At 34.9% G+C, this 24,691-nt stretch overlaps 1 long non-coding RNA gene across 1 annotated transcript in view; it reads left to right on the top strand.

Annotated features, from left to right (window-relative positions):
- The window catches only part of LOC116601035, a 28,203-nt gene extending 3,986 nt beyond the window's left edge, over nt 1-24,217 (top strand). Inside the window, exons 2-3 of the long non-coding RNA XR_004289901.1 lie at nt 4,562-4,762; nt 21,211-24,217. This is a non-coding gene — a long non-coding RNA (uncharacterized LOC116601035). The remainder of the gene's footprint in view (nt 1-4,561; nt 4,763-21,210) is intronic.
- The last annotated feature ends 474 nt before the right edge of the window (nt 24,218-24,691 follow it).

Below are 24,691 nucleotides of genomic sequence, written 5' to 3'. Positions count from 1 at the left end.
GAAGCATGGATTCTTCACATTGACCTCTTATGTGTGTATAGATTTTTAAGCATATTTATTTTTGCAAAAAGATGCATAGCTTGGCAATTGTAAACTTGCAAATAAAATATGTGAAGATTATGACTCTGAGAGGATTCAGTGTAGAATAAACAGCCAATGAGATAGAAAACAAAGGGGCTAGATAAAGTGAAGTCTTAAACTGACAATCTGTTACTTAAATATTTAAAGTTGTTTTTTTTTCTTTCTCCCCCTGGGGTTATTTTCTTGATTAGTATTAAAGGTGTTTTAAGCATTGTTTGCAACTGTTGCTTCAATGCTGTTTGCAACCTCAATCTGTATCCATGTCCAATCATAATGTGATACTGTCAAATTCAGAAATAGAAGCCTTTTCACCTGCTCATTTCTGTGTCCAGGATATCCAGATGCAAAACTGCCAATTAAGGATTCACATGGATCGTATCTGTTTGATCTAAATCTTAGTATCTGCCTATGATTTTGTGTTTCTTAGTTGTTTGCAAGGTGATTTGTAACAGGTCAAGAGCCAAAATTAAAATAATGGTGTTTTAGGAAAAACAGTGGCTCTTTTAATTAGATCCAACTCAGATAATGAGATTTTTTTTTCTATCAGGAAAACACTATAAATAGCAATCTCTCTATTTGAAAGCGAGATCTACTAAACTGAAGAATCTAGCATAGCAAAATAACATAAAACTGGTCCAAAAAGGGTAAAACCAAATTCTTCTAAATATAAGTCTATGAATAACAATTAGTATTGTTGACAATGAGAAAAAAATCTGAGTTTAAGATTATAATTGGCTTAGAATAAAATCTAAGTTTTAGCATTTACCAATATGTAGGATTTAATCTTTAGACTCCTTGGTCATATCATTAGAAAGATGGGAATATTACCTAACTTGCCATATTAATAAAGGAGCAAAGTAATTATATGTAAAAAGTAAGGGTTAGTGTATTTAATACTTTTCTCACACTAAAGGCTTCCTTGAGCATCCAAACTAATTAATCATCTTGTTATACTGATAAAATGGAAAAAGCAGTTAACTGAATAAACCCTTTGAGGGTACCATATCTTGTGAACATGTGACATTTGCTATTGACAGGGTACCAATTTAGATTTTCAAATTGAATCCCTGAGATACATTTTGACTTAAAATATACTTACCACTGCAAACATATGACAATGGCTACTTTAATATCATTTACCAAAATGCTAGAATCTAGCTTTAAGATTAGTATGATGGGTCTCTAATTCCATCACTTGTAAAATCATGAAAAACTAGCAATGAGAAATAATGCAATAACATTGAAAAGAGGGTCAAAACATGCTATTTGTCTCTCCACCTTGTTAAATACCATCTAATCTCTCCCTCTGCTATCTAATTCAAGAAAGAAACTGCCCATGGCTAGTCATTTCATTTCTAACTGAGGGTTTGTTCACCTATATTTCTCCTCTGAATTTTCAGAAGCATTGTTCCTCAAATTACCTTTTCTTTTCTATCACTACATTATTAGCAAGCAATGGTTGCCTTAGCAACTATTTAATAGGTTGCAACTCTCAAAACCTATCTTTTCTGGAGAGAGTCTTCTGACAGGCTTCCTCATAGAACCAATAACTCTTCCTAATAAATATGTAAAAACATTATTTCCGATTAGAAAACTAACCATGTAGCTTAAATATTTAAAATGTTTTACCACACATTCAAGAGTTAGTTATATAAATTTATGGAAAAACTAAGATACTGTTTCACAAAATAATAATTGATTATGATAAAATCTCCCATTTACTAAGTATTGTATTATTCCATTGTTTTGTTTTTTCAATTACCTAAGAGGTATGATACAATACTATCTAAGTTTATCAGATGACAGACTAAAGCTCACAGGGGCTAGTTCAGTAGCATGGTGGTAAACATTTCACAATCAAAGTCCAGCTCTCTGGGGGAAAAAAAAAAAGAATACACACACAAACATACTCACACTATACACATACACACACACACACACACACATAATTTCATTACAAATATTACTAAAATAAAGTATGTGAGCACATAATTCAAGAAATAATACTTTTATTTTACTATAATATATTTACATTCATGTCATTTAATTTTTAATAATGGTTGTGTTTAATTGACTTGTAAAATTTCTGAAAATTAAACACTGAGCTCTTGCAATCTACTACTACTAGTCTCCAGGTTATCCCTAGGTTAGTTACGTGGTCAAGGTCAGACTGCTACTAAGGACTGTACTAATTAGATGCAATAGCGTTTTTTAAGGAAGAGATTCAAAGAAATATGGGTACAGGGCTGCCTCAAAAGTTCAAAGAAAGAATTCCTGTTAGAAGAATTCCTGTGTTCTCAAGACCAACCAGAAAAGACTCTTGACTCCGGGGAAACAAACCAAGGGCTGTGGAAAGGGCAGTGGGTGGGGGGTGGGGTAACTGGGTGATGAGAATTAAAGAGGGTGCATGATATGATGAGCATTGAGTGTTATATTCAACTAATGAATTATTGAACATTATATCAAAAACTAATGATGTACTATATCTTGGCTAATTGAATTTAAAATTAAAAAAGTTTCATACTTAAAAAAAAAAAGAGAAAAAAAAGAAAAAAGCCCTGCCCTCTCAAGTTTAACTCAGACATCTTTGGCATATTTCTCTTTGCTTTTTATTTCCCTGGTAATTTACTGCTCAGAACCCAGCACTCATTTCTTTATTGACATAAATATATCTTTAATGAGTTTGATTTCAATTCATTATCTATGACCCATTCCCACAGTGGCCTGAAAGTTTGCTCCTTCAGCTGTGACCCTGTCAACCATCTCCCTGTGGACTAGACCTCTTCTCAGTTTGACGTGCTCCCTGGCTTTGTCTGTGCTGTTTTAACCACAGTTCCTTACCTCCATTGCCAGCAATTCGCAGATGCCATAGCAGAGAATGGGTGTCCTTTGAAAGATCACTGGCAAAAGGAAGTTAGAACATGGAACTCCTCAAACCGATAGGCTGGCAGCCCACTGAGGAAAAGCTTCCCCAGTCAGGGCTCTCTCCTGGCATAGTACATAAGAAGTAAACTATTTTTGACATCTCTTTATTCCCTTTTCATGACTCTCTGTATTCCCAGTTGAGCTGGCTCTCCCTTCTCATTTAATGTCCTCAGCTTGAACTACCCTTCCCTGTGACCAGGCCCTCAGCTCACATAAACACATTCCATGAAAACTTCTCCTCTGTCTACCATATCAATTAGTATTGATTGATTATTTATTTGCCCTCCACAGAATAATGCTTACCCCTGCATTATAATCAATAATAATCCCTTTCACATGAAGTTTATGCCATCACTTTCATGTGCTTGACACTAAAATATGTGCTAGGGATAAACATAACTAGAGAGTGCCTCTTTACCTAGGGTTCTTTTTGGAAATATAAAGACTGGGGATGTAATTGCAGTAGTGTAAATGCTGTGGTAGAGGAAATTGTTCTAAAAGGAGAGATTAAATTTGGTTTGTTCTGATCCTTCCTCAAATCTCATAGCATATGGCCCCACCAAATCTGATTTTACTTATGAACAGTCTTAGCATCCACTAAAAGACAACAGAACCTTGCTTCACCACCGCCGCCCCCCCACCCCCACCCTTTTTCTTTAAGTAGGCTCCACACCCAGCATAGAGCTCAATGCAGGGCTTGAACTCACAGTCTTGAGATCAACCAGGCACCCCCATTTTTTTAAAAGTGATACTTTAGTCATTATATTTCTCTCATTAATGTGTCAGTGGTATTACTTCTGAGTGCTACAAGAAGAAATAGGATAAGATACCTTATCTGGATTGAAATATGCCGAAGGGGAATCACATTTCAGATTTAGCAAACATGTATGAAACAGTTACTGTATGGTAGGTATTAGGACAGCTATTTTCAAAATGACATTTAAACCTCCTACAACCACCTACACCTTTTTTGTAGGTGAAAGAACAAAATTATCTTATAAGTTAATCTTTTAGCTCCTAAAAGCTTGACCATGACAACTAGGGAAAACACACACACACACACACACACACACACACACAACCACAACCACACAACCACAAATATTGGTGCCCTATTTAGTTAAAAAAGGACAGAATATAGTATCACTAATGCATTACTGTCTTGGCCAGATAAAGAAAGTCATAATATTCACTAATAAGACTGTCCTCAGGGAATGATTCCATTGTTGCTTCTTACGGATAGTATGTGCTTGTTGGTGGTAGTGTTGTTAGTATTGCTTTCTAAAAGTGATTATAAATGTTTTACTTCTATTTTTTTTTTGTTGTTGTTCATTTGTTTGTTTTGTTTTTATAGAAATAGAAGCACTGTGGGCATGGGTTGATGCAGGTGAGTCCAAGTAATTGCTTTGAAACTTGCATAGCATTCCAATTTAACTTTAAATGCTCATGAAATTCAGAGCAGGAGGATCTAGTGTGAGGCAACACTTGGGCTTTAGCCCTTTCTAGTTTTGTAATTGTTTGCTTTTCTTTGCTCTATGAATTCTTTATGACTCAGGATATCAAAAATGCACCAACAGTTGCAGTAAATAAAAGATCTTCCACCATGTGCAATCCACGGGGAGAACACCATTGGAGACCGAGGGAGCAGCCTGACCTTTCCCAGCATATTCACTCTGTGTAGGAAGGAAGGATTTCATAGGCGTAGTTTCAGTATCAACACAAAACTCCTCATCTTGAAATATCTGGCCCTCTCAAGGTAAAACCTTTGATGTAATTATTAGTAATCCATCTATCTAAAATATTTGTTATTACTTTGTATTTGGCTAATATTTGTTATTTATAAGATACGAGCCTTAAAATCCAAATAATTATGTGTTCTTTGACGTTGGTCCAGTTTATCACAAAAGAATGGTATACCCATAATTTCAACAAAGCTTTATCATCTGCTGTGCTCTTAAAAGCCCTAGATATATAGGACTTTACACTTATGAATATGTATTTCTATATAAAATACAAAGCCACTGTTTATGGAATATCTTCATATGCTCTTATATTATTCCCTGAATATTTTAAAGAGTTTAAATTAATCTTAAAACCAATGAACTTACAAAACAAATTTTTATCATGTCACTGGGGTGTCAAAACAAATATCTATAGTTGCACCTACCCAGAATAGTCCTCGTGAGATTTAAATTTTTTTTTAATTGTATGTGGAGTTCTTTGGAAAATCATGAATTATAACTTATTTTGTATTTGTAACAAGAAAGGAATATATAGATGTACAACACATAGAAAAACAAGTTATGCTCTTGGTATCTTAAGTTATCAGAAAAAGACAAGGCAGAATTTTAAAGAATCCTTCATATCCTGTTTTCTTTGATTCGATAGTGTTCTTTTAAAGAGATTGAAAAAGACTAGAATTCATTACAAATCCTTAATTGCCAGTTTCTCCACAAAATAGATGTTTATGTGCAGGCTTCAGAATAGCTACCATTCATTTGAGGGAGATCTTGTACAGCCGAAGTTTAAATAAACAGCAATGTTTTACTAAGTTTGCAAAAGCGTAATTAGTCCTAGAGGCACAATATTTTTAAGCGTCAAACACTTGTTCTCCAGCTGTACTATTTGGATCTGTAGTTTCAGACATGGCTTATATGCATCTCATTGAAGTCCAAGCCTTTTCATGACTGACAAGCACTTTCACTGTGTGTGTGCTCACAGAAATAGAACAATACATCACTACTACTTTGATAGAGGCATCTGCTACATTTTTTTTTTTTTTTTTTTAGTTCAGTAGTGCTTATAAACACTTCAAAATGAATTCCACTGGGGGAGCAGTAGCATTAATTTGTGTTTGTTCTGTCATGCAATTATATTAGAGAAATGAAATAACTGATCAGGAAATTCACAGGTGGGCAGAAATGGTAGTTTAAACATATCTTTCTTACAACACTGGGATTGAGTCTATAGGGGATCATGTTATTCAGTTCTCTTTTTTCAAACAATACCCCAGAGAAAATTATTTTGATATAGTCAAAGGTTTTTGTTTTTAAGTAGCAGATGTTGTTTTTTAATTTCTTTCATGTATATAATAAATAACAAAGAGCAATTACAAAATATGTTCACTTTAACAATTTTGTAGGTAATGGACATTTTTATTGTGGCTGGTTTATTTGGTGCCTTGATGGTGTTAATGAGACCCAAGTCACTGGCATGGTGCTAAGTATTGACCACATCTAACCCAGTAGACTATGTGGTGGACCTTGGAATGTGCATATACTTCTAACTATAAGCACTTGAAACCATATAGATTGTGATTGCTAGTATAATATTTCAAATATATACCATATTGCTTGATACAAATCCATCACTGCTACTTAAAGAGTAGGGACTACTTAGGCTGCCAAAGAAGCTATAGCTGGGAATCCTGAAGCCTGAAACTGTTGTAGAGGCAACTTGGGTCAAGGAGATGGTCATGGTTTAAGAATATGAGTTTATATGCCTAGAGCAATAGAAACTATTGAAAATTTCATGTTGGAAGGAATGACATAATCAGATCTATATTTTGTAGAGATAAATAAGACCCAGGGAAATATTTGTAATATATGTTAAAGACACAGGTATAAAGAGGTACCTGGGTAGTTCCGTCAGTTAAGCATCCAACTCTTGATTTCAACTCAGGTTATGATCTCATGTGAGATGAGCTGTGAGATCCAGCTATGAGATCTAGCTGTGAGATCCATCCCCACATCAGGCTCCATCCTGGGCATGGATGAAGCTTGCCTAAAATTCTCTCTCTTCCTCTCCATTTCCATTCCCCCAAACTCTCTCTCTCTCAGGGGAAAAAAAAAAAAGACACAGACTTAATAAACCCAGTATATAAAAAGTTCTTACAAATTCATTAAAAAATTGAAAATAACCAATTGTGAACTAAGCAGAAGATATAAATAACCAATTCACAAAAAATAATTACAACTGTCCAGTAAATATGAAAATTAAATTTTGAATATCAATGAAACATTATGTTTTGTTTGTAAGAGTTCATATTTAAAAATTGTTTATGGCCTTATAATGTTGGTCCCCTAATAATAGGTCCATGGTCAAAGGAGCAGGACTGATACAAAGTGAAGGTCAAGCAAAGCTTTATTTTGCACCAAGCATCAAGAATCAAACTGACTGGTTGAGGCCACGCCTCCTACAGAGAGGGTGACCACTCCCTGCCTTACAGACTAACTTTTATAGAGCAAAGGCCATGTGATTGGTTCTGACCACACACAGGTGGCCAATGAGATTGTAACACCCAGAGAAATGACTGGTTTTCACAGTCATGCTAGGTCCCACACGGGTGGTCAATTGAATTACAATTCACCCCATAGTAGCTATTAGAACTAGCCTATCACTTTAGTCAGAATTGGTGCCCAAAAGGCGGGGCCCACACTCTTTGGTAGCTAGGGAGACAGTATGTGTGCTCTACTGATTGGATGTCCCCACCTGCCCGACTCATCCCTGCATTCGGGCTGTTATCTCCATCTGACCTGACCCACCCTTGTATTTGGGCCCTTACTTTCTATGTATTATTTAATAATCTTGCAAACATACTAAGAGAGTACTCCCTTACTTTGCAAATAAGTAAACTGGAACTCAGAGAATTTATATAAAATGACCTACTCACAATAAGCAGCCAGATTAAAGTTAAAACCCAGTTTTGTACGGCATCAAAATGCATATTCTAGTAGACCCATTTGGGAGCACTTACTATGCTAGAAACTTAACTAGGTGTTGTGAAGAGAAAAATAAGTCAAAGTCTCTTTATTTTGTAATCTCACTTTGTAAGCAATTACTCTCAACTTACTCCGTTACTTCCCTTCGCTCTTGCTAGGATAATATTACCAAATAAATGAAACAAAACTGTTTGTGCAGAAGTGAATGAATAGATGTAGGGCACTCTGAGTTCACCAGATAAAAGCATTCTATGAGTTTAAGATGTAATTATTATGAATTGGTGCAAAAGTCCATGTCTCATTTTGTTACATAGTTTGGCTTTACTATTCAAATGTAACCTTCCATACTTCTATTTTGTTCAAAATCCTATTTTTAAATTTGTTCAGTTTTTAAAGAGAAATATAATGTGTGCATTGCCAGTTCACCTACATTTAAATTAGCATGAGATCATCATTGAATATGGTGATACATTAACCATGCTGCAAAAAGGACTCACCTACAGCAGACAGGGCAGTTCAATGCAGAGCGGCACGGCTTATAATTCTAGACTCTTCGCATTTTGGCAAGGGGCATACTTCTCAAACATACAAAGCTAAGGAGCTAGGAATCCATGTGAAACAATTGTGATTTACTATGCTGCAATTTAATATATAATGTTTGGCACTCTCCTAAACTTTGTGAAAACCCCACATGGTAACAATGTACCTAAAGATAAAAGCAGAGACAAAATCACTTTTTATAAAATAATGTGTGCATTTACTCTTTATTAGCTCTTACCTGAGGGAAGTATATTTATTCTTTTTATATAGAAGAAAACTCCAAATCTTTGTAGGCTTCCCAGTTTTTCTCCATTTGATTGATGTCTAAGCATGTACTCTAAACTTTCTTTAAATATTTTAACTTATATTTACATGTATACAGGTTACATGGCAAATTTTCAGGCAGTTATAAACTTCTGAGAAGGAGGAACCATTTTACATTGCCTAATGTCACTGAATTTAGAATTTAAAATTTGGGCTCAAGTAAAAATGCTAACACATTTAAAATGAGCTTATAAACGGAAGTAAGTAGTAAAGGGCAAAGCCATTAGGTCAAATGGTTTCTCCAAAAGGAAGGGACATTAACCAAAATGCTGATAAAGCCATGTAAGACCTATGGTTAAACAAATGAATAGAGATGTGAAGAAAACCCTAAGATAGTGTGTAATGGAAATATCAAGAAAGAAACTCAATGATTCTGCACTAGGAGGAAAATCCCTATAGAAGAAAAAAATGGCAGGATAAAAATGAACAAAACCCAGATGCAATGAAGTTAACAACAAATAGAATGAGAGCAGAAAAATGTTGGATTTTGATTGAAAAATATAGAGAGAGGACAGAGAGTAAGACATTTTTGTGTTTTTTTTTTCCTTCCAAGGTTTTATTTAAATTCCAGTTAGTTAACATGCAATGTAATATTAGTTTCAGGTGTAGAATTTACTGATTCAACACTTCCATAAATACCAAGTGCTCGCCCCATGTGCCCTCCTTAATCCCATCACCTATATCCCCCATCCCTCCCACCCCCGCCTCTGGTAACCATCAGTTTGTTCTCTATAGCTCAGAATTGGTTTTATTGTTTTCTCTCTCTTTTCCCCCTCTACATTCATTTGTTTTATTTCTTAAATTTCATATATGAGTGGAATCAAATGGGGTATTTGTCTTTCTCTGACACATTTCAGTTAGCATAATCCTCTCTAGTAAATGTTAAGTGAGTCACATTTTGTTTAATTTGGGTTTAGCCAAGGATGTGTTGATATATTTAGGTTGTCATTAATGCAAAGGTAGTACTCAAGATAGTCCAAGTATAGTCAATATACTGGAGAACATTGAAAGCTTCAGAAAGTCGTCTACTTTGGAAATTGTTTGTGTTCTGTTTGGCTCAGGTTTTTCTCAAATTTAAATACATGGAATCCTTTGCTACCTGTGACTCAAAGAGGTAAGCAGGTATCCATCATAAAGACTAGATGAAGTATACACACACCCAGGTAAGACATTCTGGGATTTCAGTTAGATAAAAACTGCCCAAAGGAAGTAATCAGGTCCTTTTCAGTCACTGATATATGTTAGTATCACATGCTAGTTGGCATATAAAGAAATTTCAGTAAATTCTTATTAAACAAGTGAATGAAGGGAGGATATAATAAATAAACAAAGGAATGAATATGGATTACTTCAAAATAACTATCAGTGAGGACGATGTCAATAGGTCCTCTTTTGTAAGATTAAATGAGTTAATATATATTAGGAACGTATCTAGAAATTAGTCTTTAGGGATGTGTTAAGGAATATATCTAGAAATTAGTATCTAAAAATTAGTAAGTGCTCCGAGTGTTAGCTATAATTATTGCTTATTCAAAAAGAAGGTAGAAGTTAGGGCCAACAACCTGGTTCTTAGAGTTTTTGAGTACAGCTTAGAAAATAAACATTTTCTAAAGAGGACTGGAAAACTCATATGGATTTTAGAAGGCATTGGTGTCCTGGTAAGAATCCACCAGAAACTTCACGCATGATAATAAGGTAGATTTCTCACAAATCTCAGCTTAAGAATTGGTGTCTATGACTGTAAATGATACATCCAATTTCAATAGGCTAGGAACACACAGAATAGATCGAGTTCGTCAAGAACAATACTCACAAGACAAGGAGCTATCCTTAGAGGACGTAGAATTAGAATTGGCTTTCCTGCAAAATCCACAGAGAAAGCATTAAAACACAGGTCTGTAGGGCACCACCCAGACTACCCTCCTGCTCACCACTTTTGTAGCTTCCTACTTTGATCCATCCTGATGAGACGATCCCTGTCCATCAACCACATGAGGATAGCAAAGAAGGGTTAAGTTTCTGTTGCCTTTCTATATACATTTGTTGAAAAGCTTGCTCAGCATCCAGATCTGCTGAGTTATGGAAGAAGGGGAGTATTTTTATGTGCAAAAGCACAGTCCTTCAGTGCTGCTTTATTGTATTTATTTGGAAGCAAGTTTATAAGTTTAGTGACATGTTCTCACAGTTCTTGGGTTTTATTGTTATGCTGAGGTCTAGCATTTTTTTTTTTTTTTCCCTATCTAGTTGCCTTTGCTTGCCACTCATTTTTGGCCAACATATTGCTCAGAGGAGATTATTCCTGCCTCTACCACTTTTCTCCAGGTTTTTTAAAACAATGGCATTTCTGGGCATCTCTTCCAGTGCTAGCCTTGGGAGTGTTATTTTTCAGCAGTAGAGGGAATGAACATAGTCTCAAAGAGTGTATCTTCCATCTTTCAACTATCCTATTCTTGCTGGTTCTCAAGCAGCCGATTCAGTGGAAATATCACAAATTGATTTTTAAAGCACTTCTCTATTCTTTCCCACTACACTTGTTTCCCCATTGTTTTTTCCATTGAGAGATACATATTTACTCTTGATATCATCTTTTAAAATAGTCTCTAAAAATCATGTTTGTTGCCATATTTTATGCAATGAGAAATCGCCTTTTATACTTTTTGTAAACATATTTTGGTTGTTTATTTGGTCAGAATACTTTTAGGGTGACTATTTTTATTTTAATCACATGATGATGAACTGATATATTATTGCTGTCACTTTTTGTTCACTAAGCAGCAATGGCAAATTTGTTGATTCCCACAAATAACAAATACCTTTTTTAGCTTTTTAAATAATATGTGGAAATGGTCTGATGGATGTGATTAAGGCACATATAAACAAGATAATGATGAATATTTTCTAATGCTACATTAACGAATCCATAATTAAAAAGATATTTCTTCTCAACAACCATGCCCCCAAATATTTATCTATGACCCCTAAAGTAAAGACAAACAAACTGAAACTAGAATATCCACTTTGGTGAGTATCTTTTATCTTTGCTACTCACCTTAAAAATCTAACTTTTTATTAAACATATGACTCCAAATATAGATAGCACAATAAGTAGAATTAAAAAGGCAAAATATAATAGCACAAATCAAATGGAGAGGTCTAATGTAACTTTAGAGAGTTTGGTATGTTTCATTGGAAGAGCTTTATTTTTTTTATTAAATTAATTTATTTATTTTCAGAAAAACAGTATTCACTATTTTTTCACCACACCCCGTGCTCCATGTAATCCGTGCCCTCTATAATACCCACCACCTGGTACCCCGACCTCCCACTCCCCGTCCCTTCAAAACCCTCAGATTGTTTTTCAGAGTCCATAGTCTCCCATGGTTCACCTCCCCTTCCAATTTACCCCAACTCCCTTCTCCTCTCTAACTCCCCATGTTCTCCATGCTATTTGTTATGCTCCACAAATAAGTGAAACCATATGATAATTGATTCTCTCTGCTTGACTTATTTCACTCAGCAGAAGAGCTTTATTTTTTAACAGTATTCTATTACTGTTTGTTTATAAAAATATAATGCCAAGATTAAAAAGAGAGTTGCAATGTATAAAACTTGATACACTATTAGTATCTCTTGTACATATAGGATATATAAGAATTCATAAATAATAGAATTAAGTAGAGAAAACACCTAAATCGGTATTTAATGTAAAAGGAAATGTTAAGAGACAAGAAAAATCCTAAAAAGGATTCAATCTTATAAGAAACACAAAAATGATAGTTAAGATTACAGTAAGATACCTTTCATGCCCAGTAGATTGGTAAACTATTTTGACAAATTCAAGTGTCTGTAGGACTGGAAGAAGGAGAATACTGCTGATAAGAGTGTAATTTGTTTAAACAACTTTTGAAAACATTTGGCATAATTTGTTACTACAACATATGCTATAAGCAGTGATTCCTCTTCTATACATGTACTCTAAGAAATTTTTGAATTTTGAATTAGCAGGCAATCACTGAAATGTTTTTAATACTATAATTCAAGATAACAAAATCCTAGAATCAATCTAAATATCTATCAAAAGGATATTGAATGAACATGTTAGGATAGTTTCATACAATAAAATACCCCATGCATATGAAAAATTAATGAACTATAGTTGTGAACATCAGCGTGGATGAATTTTGGAAAGTGGTAAGTTGAGTTCACAAAAAAGAAGTCACAAAAGGCTACACTTACTGTGGTACAGTTTTGACAAAGTTCAAAAACTGCTAATACTGAAAAATACATTGTTTAGTGATATCCAACATAAAAGATTAAAATCTATAAGCAAACGTGTGATAAGCTAAAACTTCAGAATAAAGTTATCTCTTTGAAGGAGCAAGATGCATTGAAGGAGATATGTATAGTGAGTTAAAACAATACTGATTTGTTCCTTAAGTAGAAAGTTGAAACCATGTTGGTTTGTCTTCATTATTATGATACATAACTTGTATATAAAGTTCATATATACATAAATTATCATATAATCATTCATTTGATATACTTCTTATACAGTATATATAGATATCAAGTATTACACAATCACCATTTATTGTTTTTAAAAAAAGAGTATGGTAGCTTGCTCTAGCAAACATATCTTTATGTATGCTCTAAACATGGAAAGAAAATCAACCCAGCATTTAAAATTCACAGAACAAATAATCAGCATATGAGATATTAAGAACAGATAGGTTTGCACTCATTGAAGGTCATTGAAGATTGAAAAAATTTTATTGTTTTCCTCATTATACTCCATGGTCAACCAAGTCACAGACTTGCTAAACCCACAAATCCCTTCTATGAAGTTCCCTTAGTAACGTCCCTCCAGGCTGTTCTGATATCAGGTGATTGGATAATCCTGGCATAATTCTGGACCATGGAAGGGGGTGGGGGGCAGAGAGAAGTCAAATTATATTTTTTTAAGATTTTATTTATTTATTTAACAGAGAGAGAGAGATCACAAGTAGGCAGAGCAGCAGGCAGAGAGAGGGCGGGAAGCAGGTTCCCCACTGAGTAGAGAGCCTTATGTGGGCCTGGATCCCAGGACCCTGAGATCATGACTTGAGCCTAAGGCATGGGCTTAACCCTCTGAGCCACCCAGGTGCCCCTCAAATTATATTTTATACAGAGACCTATGAGGTGGTCACTAATAGCAGAATTACACAAATCAATCTTATCTTCTCTTTAATGTAGTAGATAAATCTCGATAATGACTGATAGAAATTATTATGTTGCAGCTACTGACCAAACAACTGAGATCACCCAACTGCTAGAGCTGCTTTGAATCTGCATCAATATATCCCCAGCTAACCTTTCTTCTAGTTTCTGAAGTCCCAGCTCCATTACTATTATTTTGTTTCCATGGGGCATGGCTACCCAACCAAGACTGCTGTCTCCTAATATTCATACCACATTTAGAATTAATACCTATTATGTGAGATACAAAGATTCTAAGAAGTGATATTGCTGTTACTGCACAAATATTCAAAGTAATGTTTCATAATATGGACATATAATCCAGTTTCATTCTCCAGTATATGTATATAGGTTGCCCGTTTATGTTTTGTGTGAATGTGTTTATATTTTTAAATATAACACGTTATTGCATTTTCTAAAACTTCAATATTTCACTTCAAAAGTAAACTGTACATGGTAAAAAAAATTAAACATTAAAATATGTAAGATGAAAAGTAAAAATCTCTCATTCTCAACCTCATCTCTGACTCATTCTCCAAATATAACAGAGATAATTAGTATTCTTCCACAAATAAATTGCTAAATTTATGTACATTCTGCAACTAGACTTAAAATTGAGACTTCTACACAGACATTCTTACTATGACATATTATTTTCAAACTTCAAACCTTTCTTAAGGACTCAATTAAAATAAATAACAAACAAAAATAAATATACAAGGAGCACCTTGGGTGGTTCAGTTGTTAAGCATCTGCCTTCAGCTCAGGTCATGATCCCAGAGTCCTGGCATGGAGTCCATTACCAGGCTCCTTGCTCAGCGGGAAGCCTGATTCTCTCTCTCCTTCTCCCCTGGCTGGTTTCCCTCTCTCATTGTCTCTCTCTTTGTCAAATAAACAAATAGAACCCTTAAAAATAATAATAAAAATAAATATAGAAAATTTACTATAGCATAATTTAGAGTAAATCTATACATTGAAATTAAGTATCACCAAAAATAAAATTGTTTTTGAAACAGCATATGGATCATTATGTTGTGATTTGATTTATAAAGAATTCAATATTGTGATTTTCAGATACATAGAAATGCTGAAATTAGACCAATAGAAAATTTTTTTAAAGAAATATAAAATACTCTGTATGATACTACAATGGTAGATACCCGTCATTATATACATTTATCTACACCCATGGAATGTATAAGAGACTTAATGTAGACTATGGGCTGTGGATCATAATGATCTGTCAATGTAGGTAGGTTCATCAATTGTAACATATGTTCCACTCTGATGGAAGGTGCTGATAATGAAGAAAAATACTTGTGCATACATGTGGGGACAAGAAAACAGGGGACATGTAAACCCCAAGAACTTTGGCATAATTCTAGAAAGAGGAGAAGGGAGTACATAAATGACTGTTTTAGAATTTCATGCCAGTTGAGCTGAATGGAGGCTAAGAAACAGTAAACAGCTGATTTGTAGGCACCGAAATATACCATGTTTGTACCTTCCTCTTAATCTTGCTGTGAGACTAAAACTGTTCTTAAAAAATCATCTTTGAGGGCGCCTGGGTGGCTCAGTCGTTAAGCATCTGCCTTTGGCTCTGGTCATGATCCTGGCGTTCTGGGACTGAGTCCCACATCAGGTTCCCTGATTGGCAGGAAGCCTGCTTCTCCCTCTCCCACTCCCTCTGCTGTGTTCACTCTCTTGCTGTCTCTCTCTCCATCAAATAAATAAGTAAAATCTTTAAAAAAATAATCATCTTTGAAAAAATAGATTTAAAAAAATTAGGTAAAAATAATTTTCACTTTGTATAAATAGAACTTGAATGCTTACCTTGTAATTATAAGGTCAAAAATTACAAACATTTCTAAGCTTAAAAAGATCATATTATGTTCCATAGCAAGATATTTCTCCTACCATCATCTTTTTTGTAACACAATGCTTTTACAAAGGTAAATGCCTCAAATCTGAATAAATATGCAAAAATTGTAAAATAAACACATTTAATGAATACAGATTAGTTCTTTTGAGAAAGCCAAACTAATCCCAATTCCTTCATAAATATAATTGAAATATAGGCAGAGAGCTTTGGATCTAAAAATATCATCAAAGGAAACAATTATGGCATTTACAGATATCATTAAGTGAACTTACAAATTGATTTACCTGTGTCATAAGTCTAGTTTCAGTCCTTAACTGTACCCATATTGATGTGTCCCATTTATCAATGAAACTATATATATATATATATATATATATATATATATATATATATATATTGCTTTATGTTTCTCCTCTTATGTTTTATGAAAGGAATGACCACTGACCCACTCAGTTATAACCTCATTTCCAGCTTAGCAGACAGTGTAGTTCATGGTGTGCAAGGTAATAAAACAAGGTAATACAGTCTGATCACCAGAAGTGTCAGAATGGGAGAATATAAAATCTCATTAGGTATACTGGCAAGTAGCCTTGTATTTATGAATCAAAGTTCTCAATTCCCACTAGAAGTAAGTAAAGGCATCTGTTACCACATTCTGTTCAAGTGAAGACATGTGTTCTGCACAGAATTCCAACATCAAGTATAGTGTGTAACCTCGTGCTTTGGAAACTAATTTTTCTCTAAAATTTAAGTGTTAAAGTATGTATGTTACATGTGATATCATCCATTATTTTATTTTACTTTTTTTAAAGATTTTACTTATTCATTTGACAGACAGAGATCACAAGTAGGCAGAGAAGCAGGCAGAGAGAGGAGGAAGCAGGCTCCCTGCTGAGCAGAGAGCCCAATGTGGGGCTCAATTCTAGGACCCTGGGATCATGACTGAGCCAAAGGCAGAGGCTTTAACCCACTGAACCACCCAGGCACCTCCATACATTATTTTAAATAGAGTCTAATTCAGAATACCTATCTAATGACTTTTTATGTTGGCCCTCTGCAACTCAGTGTTCTGGAATTACTCACTTTCACTGTCATGTATTTAATGGGTAAGTATATTAGGTTTTACAACAGTTTTATCATTTGTAAAATGAGAGAAATGACCTACCTCATTGTACTGTTTTGTGTCTAAGTGTCGACTGCTTCCTGTTCAAGTGGGCAACAGGATTGTTCCTTCATTATCTCAGGGAGGTATGTTCTATAGAGGATGGGGGAAGCAGTAGCAAATAGTTCATTAGGATTTTTAAGAAACGGGACTTGGAAAACAGGATGAAAAAGAGAGACCTAAAAAATGCTATATGCATTTAGTGGGGTGGGGGGATGGGTGAGCTGGTGGTAGATATTGAGGAGAGCATGTATTTTATGAGGAGCACTGGGTGTGGTGCATAAACAATGAATCTTGGAATACTGAAAAAGATAAAATAAAATTTTTAAAAATGCTATATGCAAGAGGAAAATTTTCTCCGAAATAAACAGTAAAACTATTTCCCGGAGCTGCATTTGGAGAGAGAGAGAGACCTGTGAGTCCTGGATGAACTTCAAGGTGCTGCAATATCCTGAGGAAATCTCTACACCTCGTGGGTGTCCAGCATTACAATGGATTTTTTCTGGCCTATAACAGCAGTAGAGAGACCCTAGTTCTGAAAGGGCCATGTGATTAGAGAGAACAGATGCCTCAGCACTAACTTGTGAGACAGACAACTGACAACCAAAAAGCCTGACAGTCTGTAAGCTCCCAGAATTTTGACATAATTCTAGGAGAAGGAGGAAGTATATGAATGACAGGTTTTTTTTTTTTTTTAAGATTTTTTATTTATTCATTTGAGAAAGAGAGCTCATGAGTGAAAGCATGAGCGGTGGGAGGGGCAAAGGGAGAGGGAGATGCAGGGTTCCTGCTGAGCAGGGCTGGATCCCAGGACCCAGGATCATGACCTGAGTGGGAGGCAGAGGCTTCATTGGCTGAGCCACCCAGATGCCCCTGAATGAGAGTTTTAGAAGTCCATGCCAATTCAACTGAATGCAGACTTAGAAGCAACATACCACTGATTTGTAGGAACAGGAGATATACCATATTTATTGCATACTTGATACTATAGACAGTGCATAATAAATGTTAGTTATTATTATTATTGATGAAAATTTAAAAAATTAAAATAAAAGGAGTTATGGTACTCAAACAGGAAAACCCAAAGTTCTCAAGTTTCATATACAGGAGAATATGGAAGAATCACACCCCAAATGTAAATGAAAATTGCTTTACTGTTCTATAGGGAAGCTATCTAGAGAAACCAAGAAGACTAATTATAATAGAGTCTCAACCCAACATACACAGCTACATACTTCCCAGCCTTGAAGTCATAATATTCCTGATGCACTTGCCATGTTGCTCCTGTTTAAGTGGAGATTTAAAATTCCAAATTTTTCTGGATCTAACTCTGGGACAGAACAAGGATATTAATGGAAGAATTGGTAAAATCCAGATAAAGGCTGAAGCTTTGTTCTTAGTAATATACCAAAGTTGGATACTGAATTTTGACTAATAAACCCCAGTAATGTGAACTGAAATTGGGTTCAGGTATACAGAAAACCTCTTCATAATCTTGTGATGTTTCTGTGGATTAAAAATTCTGTAAAATTTCAAGTTTATTTTTTTAATAAAAATTATTTAATGCCAACACCTCTTTTAAGGACAAGATACAAAATAAAGCCTGACGTGGATTCTGTCAGGCTACTGTTGAAAGCATTCTAATTTTCTCACTCCTCTTTTTAAACTCAGTCTGAAAATTAATTGAGAAAATCTATACAGTCAGCACATATCTATTGAATATACTCTGTACAGTGAGCTAGAGGATATATTAATGAATAGACATAGATCATTTACTAGCAGAAGCTACAAATATGTACATAAATAATGATTCAGAGTTATGTTTGCCATTCTTACTAGAATTTATTGGTGAGAAATTATCTTCTTCAGTATAGGATCAACGGAAGTTTTAAGAATGAAGTATCATTTGAGTTGGACCTTAAGTGATCACTTGTTTTTAGACGTGTACTGATTAGAGAAAGGAGGTAAAGAAAGAATATACTTTATAAAGTCACTATGGTATATGGAGTTTAGGGGCCATAAAAATATAATACTGGCTATTTTTCCAGTTCTGCATATAAGGAGCTTGGAAATAGCTACTCTGTCCTAACAAGTGAAGAACTCAACAGATTCAGACTGAAAGACCAGCAATGCTTCTTGGATTCATAAGATAGGGAGGATGCATTGGGAAATGCTGACCCCAAGATTAGAAAGATTTGAGAGTTGAATGAAAAAGAATCACACTTTTTTTTTTTTTTAAGATTTTATTCATTTATTTGACAGAGAGTACAAGTAGGCAGAGTATCAGGCAGAAGGAGAGGGAGAAACAGACCCTCTGCTGAGCAGGGTGCCCAACATGGGGCTTGATCCCGAGACCTTAGATCATGACCTGAGCCCAAGGCAGCTGATTAACAAACTGAGCCACCCAGGTACACTGAAGAATCACATTTTACCATAGCATAAATTCATAAGCAGAAATGGCCTTGGGAAGGAAAACCTGAACTTGATTTAACAAATCACCCAAGGTTCAGTGCAGACAACTCTGAGAGTTAAGAAAACAAACAAAAAGCAAAATAAACAAACAACAAACAAACAAAAACCCAGAGAGAAAGCCAGTCATAAAGAGGTCCCACAATTTTGAAAGATTTACCTCTAAGAGCACAACCAGTTTCCCGCAGCAAATATAAAGAAAAATCCCCTCCTGCCATATGCAGACGGAGGGGAAAAGGAGCCATTTTGAAAAGCCCTAGAGAGCCCTCAGTTCTACTTAACAAAGACTGTGCTGAGGGGAAATGAGTCAACCAGAGCCTAACCTGTTGGGCATGTCAGAGCCTAACTTAGGGGCAGGGAAATAACTGAATTCTAGCCAGCTCTAACCATCCACATAGGGGAAAGGAAAAACCCAACTCCAGCCCACTCTAGCCATCCTGTCCCACCTAAGGGTGGGGGAAAAAAGACTGAAAAAACTCTTGTGAAGTACACACTCCAGAGGCATACCTCACTAAAATACAGAGACCTAATCATGGGACTATAGAACACACACAGATATATACATACAGCAGCTTTATTCATAATTGCCAATATTTAGAAGAAACCAGTATGTCCTTCAGTAGGCAAATGGATAAACTCTAGTATGTCCAAACAATGGAATATGATTCAGTCCTAATCATAAACAAGCTACCAAGCTAGGAAAAGATATTGAGTAGCCGTAAATGCATACTACTAAGTGAAAGAAGGTGAAAAAGGCCACATACTGCATGATTCCAACTGTGTGGTGTTATTCGGAAAAGGCTTATCTGTGAAGACAGTAAGAAGATCCGTGATGATCAGAGGGTGGTGAAGGCGGCATGAATACCAGCATAGAGGATTTTTAGGCCTATGAAAATACTCTGTAGGATACCATAAATGATGGACGCATGTCATTTTACATTTGCAGTTACATTTGCAGTTGTACAGATTCATAAACTGTACAACACCAAGAGTGGAAACTAATGTAAATTACAAACTTCGGGTGATAATGATGTATCTATGAAGGTTCATCAGCTTTAACAAATGAACCACTGTGGTGTTGAATGCTGATGATAGGGAGTCCAAGCATATGTGTGGGTAGAAGACATACAGGAAATCCCTGTACTTTCCCTTCAGTCATGTTGAACATTAAACTGCTCTTATTTATTTATTTATTTATTTATTTATTTATTTATTTATCTTTAAGATTGAACAGAAAAGAAGTTTTTATTAGTGGAAACTAAACATAGGTTAGGTTGTGAGGTTTTTCAGAGCACATTAAAGATTTTGAATTTGTTGTATTTTATTCAGTTTTACAGGATTTATCTTAGAAAGTAATTTGTCAAGGGCCTAATTACAAAATGCTGCATTCTTCAAGAAACAGTGTCTTATTTTAATACAAAATCAGAGAAGGTTCCAATAACTTTCTCACTGAGTAATATGAATTAGAACTCTTCCCCCCACCCCAGGAGACAGATCCCTGGGGTATAGAGCAAGCTAGCAGCTGAGATATTTCAGGGTGAAAGCAGAGTAGTTCATCAAAAGTAAATACTGACATATACCAGATAGTAACATGGGAAAGTAGTTGCTCCAAAGGATAGAAGGTAACAAATTTCCCCACAGGAAAACAGTGTGGGGATATGGAAATTAGGACAGGCATAGTGTGGAAAAGCATACAGTCTGCATAATATTGTACGCATATTTAGGATAGAACTCCAAATTTGTGAAGAAAAAGGATTAATGGAACAGTACTTAGTCTTTGTCTAGAGAGGATGAAGTAGAAACAAATATCAGAATCAGATACTCATCCCTTCCAAATCATAGACTACTCTATTCCCTCTGCCCATTTAAAGGTGCCACACGGAGACTATTCCAGAAATCTACAGGATGTCAGGAAACATATATTATTGAGAAGGACTATTGAAGAATGAGAAATCCTCTACTGAAGACACAGGATCAATAGGAATTATGTACTGAGAACCAAGGAAAATAGACTCTTGGACTGAGAGATTGTGGCTGATACCAAAAAGTTAAAATAAGACCCCAAGGATGGGCAAATATAGATATGTTCAGTCTGTTTAGAGTAGACCACACAATCATGCCTGTGTACATCAGTCAGTCTACTAGACGAAGGGAAATTAAGTGTTCAGATTCCATTTTTTCTGCTTCTTTTCCCACACTGGATGAGCCAAACTTTTCCCAAAGTATGTACAACCTGGATTAAATGTCGCTTTTTCTTCCATAACTGATGGTTCAAATGGAAAGGCCATCGTCAATCATTGAACTCTAACCAGTCTGGTTCTGAGACATATTAAGTCCTTTGACCCCTGGGAGTGACCACACATGCAGGAATCACTGCCTCTGGAAGAGTTAGCAATGCAGAGATGGGGTGTTAAGAATATCCCTAATTGCACTGACCAAAACCAGGTTATCAGAGGAACAATGGCAACTTAGAGTTCTCCAAATTGGAGAACATGTTTCTGTTTTTCAGACTTTTTCTAATATGACAAAATCATAATGCCTAGAAAGCCTAACATAGAAAATAAAATATGCTATAGTTTATTTAGCATGACTGACCATATCAATGATATTTCCATGCCTTGTAAAATCTGGCAGAATCGTTCATATGTGAAAGTCTTTATAGGTAATGCCTATGCCTGTACAATTGCACTTTCTGTGTAAAGTTAATGGAGCTCAGATCTATTGAACCCATAAGGAAAATAATAAATGTAAACTGGCAACCATGTACCAAATAACATGCTTGCTGTCTTACATAAAATTAATATATGCTCTAAAGTAACAGCAAAATTACATATACCTTAGGATGCTAGGATATTTTAATTATATTATCTGTTAAAGAGATTGAGATGAGTACACTTATTGGCAAGTTGTATTTATATTCTAATAATGTTTTCTAAAACTAAAGTTGTATAAATAAGAAAAAGGAAATTTGATGAGAGAAACTATATATTTAGTGCATGTATTATAAGAATATAAAATATACATTAGTTTTCCAAGCAGGATGTGATTTAATCACCTTTTTAAAAATCACCTTTTGTCTTCCTATAAATTGAATGTCCTCTCCTGACATTTTAATACACTTATATCTCCAGCCTCTTTGAATGTTCTGCATTCGTTTCTAGGTCAGGTGTTCCCATCTTCAAAGCATTTATTCTGTCATCATTAAATGTGGAATTAAAAGAGGTTTTGGTTACTTCAATAATATTCAATCTGATCATTTACAGTGAAATACAGCTTAAAACTTATAAGCAAGTCAGTAAATTAAAAGAAATGACAAGACAAAGTTAAGGTGATTAACATATGTGCTTTAATTTTCCAGAAATCAACAAAATCAATAAATAATTTTGGCAAGGACATAAATAGCCTGAATCATTTAGGTGTGATCTAAAATTATAGAAATAATGTGAATATTATTTTTTCTTAGGAAAAAAAATTAACTGGTATTTTCCTGAATGAGCTATGGTAAGGAAAAGTTGGTATTTCTCATTGATTGAGCAAAGAACACTTTAGAAGGAGTGTGCACGTTTTTCAGTTTGATTTTTGTGGCAACCTCTTAAAATGGCCTGGTGAAATTTATGAGAGCCTTTTAATGTTATCTCGTTAGAAAAGGCCTTTCTGAGAAGTAACCAAAGAAAAAGTTCTCTATTTAAAGGAGACAGATTCTGTCATGCTTTACTTCATGCATGTTTTCCATGCTAAAAGATATATGCACTTTAAATGCTGGTATTTCAAATGAAAGTTACATCAGATATAAAAGAAATCCCCCAAGAAGCATAAGAAATGTGGGGCAGTAACTGTCAAGCATTGTGAAGTAGGAGACTCCCATAAACTAAGCATAGGATCCAAGAGGTTTAGTTCAGAAAGTGTCCATTCTGCTCTCCTTTTTCTCCCTCATTTTACAGTCAGACTTTTTCCCTCCCAAAGGAAAAATACAATGATTGAATTTTAATTTTTAATTTCTTAGAGATGATTCTCATTAGTTACTGGACTTGATGCTGTGATTTCAAACGTGAGGATCAGGGTACATGTCCTGAAAAGATTACAGACTAATAAAAGAACCTGAGACTCAGGATTAATTACAAGTCACTGTCACTGATGGCAAGTCAAATAAAATTTCCAATATACAGTTTTACCTACAGATATTGTAAATTTGTCTGATTCAATCTAGGATTATACCAAAAAGAATGATTAAAATACCACAGAATAAGAGAAGGAGAAGTAAAATAAAACTAAACCATTGTACGCCCCCAAACTGATGTGAATATGTAGTGTAGTAGAATGACAGATAAAACTATGAATCTTAGAATTTGGAAGGATAGAAATTTAAATATGTTTTATAAGTTTATTAGAATATTTAAATAATAAGATTCTGGTAGTTTAAAAGATTAATCTAGAAATTCTAGGGTCTTCCTTCAATACATACACATATAAATAAGTGTGTGTGCACTCATTTGAACTTTTTTTTTTCCTTTAAATCCCTGTGCTATATCCATGTAGAGATGCCAGTTCAGTGTTGCCTAAGCAGAATAAAGATAGTAATAAACCAGTACCCCTAGAACTTGCTAATGATTATTAAATATAAATTTACGAATTTTTTTTAAAAAATGGATTTTGATACTCTAGTTTCTCTTCAGATTGCATAAATCTTTTGCTTTTAAAAATGGATTTCGGGGGGTGCATGGGTGGCTCAGTGGGTTGAGTGTCTGCCTTAGGCTCAGGTCATGATCTCAGGGTCCTGGGTTCGAGCCCCGCATCAGCCTCTCTGCTTAGAAGCGAGACTGCTTCCCCACCGCACCCCTTTCTGCCTGCCTCTCTGCCTGCTTGTGATCTCGCTCTCTCCCTGTCAAATGAATAAATAAAATCTTTAAAAATGGATTCCTGCTTATTAAGCAAAATCCTCCTGAAAATGTATCTCCACCACTAAAATGAGAATGATTATACAATTAATTTAACCAGATTCTAAAGTGCAATGTTCACTGGAGTATTTTTTTAATACTCGAAACATTTTTCATCAGCCATCAACTCAAAAAATAGAAGTAAAAGTAGCTACTATCCAGGTCAAAGTATATTTTTAATATACAAAATTTAGTACTTAATACTCAAATATAGAGGAATCTTCTAGTTCTCTTTTTCTTATTGATTTCTGACATAGAACATATTCTGTATGAATTTAATCTTTTGAAATGTGTTAAAATTTGCTTGAAGGCCTTTCATATGGTCACTTAAAAAAATTGTTCCATGTGTGCTGTAATAGATTATGCATTGCACAGATGTTGGGTGGGTGCTCTATAAATATTCACTAGATCAAGTGTA

This window comes from Mustela erminea, chromosome 10, assembly GCF_009829155.1.
Source record: "Mustela erminea isolate mMusErm1 chromosome 10, mMusErm1.Pri, whole genome shotgun sequence".
In the NCBI taxonomy this organism is placed as follows: Eukaryota; Metazoa; Chordata; class Mammalia; order Carnivora; family Mustelidae; genus Mustela; species Mustela erminea.
Note: the sequence above shows the minus strand (reverse complement) of the source record. Positions and strands in the feature narration are given on the sequence as shown.